Here is a 472-nt window from a genome sequence, read left to right on the forward strand (position 1 = left end):
GGGGTCTGCACGGGCTGCTCCACCAGCTCCATGCCCACGTGTGAGCAGGGCTGAGGGGCTCAGTGGTGACACCTCACCAGGGACCTGTCACCTCTTCAACAGTGTGGTGGCAAGAATGTGTCATGTCCAGAGTCACCTGGGTGACCTGTATCTATCAGGCTGTCACATTATGTCAAGTGCTCTGATACACAGGATTTGATATCAAGAATTAGTTTGGTATGAATGTGTAATGAACTGGGGTTTAAACTGATCAGAGATGACAGTCTGAAGCTATGCTTAACTAGACTCCCCTCGTGGATGCTGGTGGCACAGCTCGGGGGGCTCAGGAGTGCTGTACTGCAGGACAGCCTCTCTGGGGGCTGAGGAGGGCTGTACCTGCAGGACAGCCTCTCTGGGAGCTGAGGAGGGCTGTACTGCAGGACAGCCTCTCTGGGAGCTGAGGACGGCTGTACCTGCAGCGCGCCTCCTCTGA

General features: G+C 55.9%; 1 protein-coding gene across 1 annotated transcript in view; it reads left to right on the forward strand.

Annotated features, from left to right (window-relative positions):
- PSMD11 (proteasome (prosome, macropain) 26S subunit, non-ATPase, 11) overlaps nucleotides 1–472 on the forward strand; it is a gene marked incomplete at its 5' end in the record, with an annotated part of 13811 nt that overhangs the window by 3934 nt on the left and 9405 nt on the right. The window lies entirely within an intron of this gene.

Source organism: Merops nubicus, unplaced genomic scaffold (assembly GCF_000691845.1).
Source record: "Merops nubicus isolate BGI_N331 unplaced genomic scaffold, ASM69184v1 scaffold6303, whole genome shotgun sequence".
Lineage (NCBI taxonomy): Eukaryota > Metazoa > Chordata > Aves > Coraciiformes > Meropidae > Merops > Merops nubicus.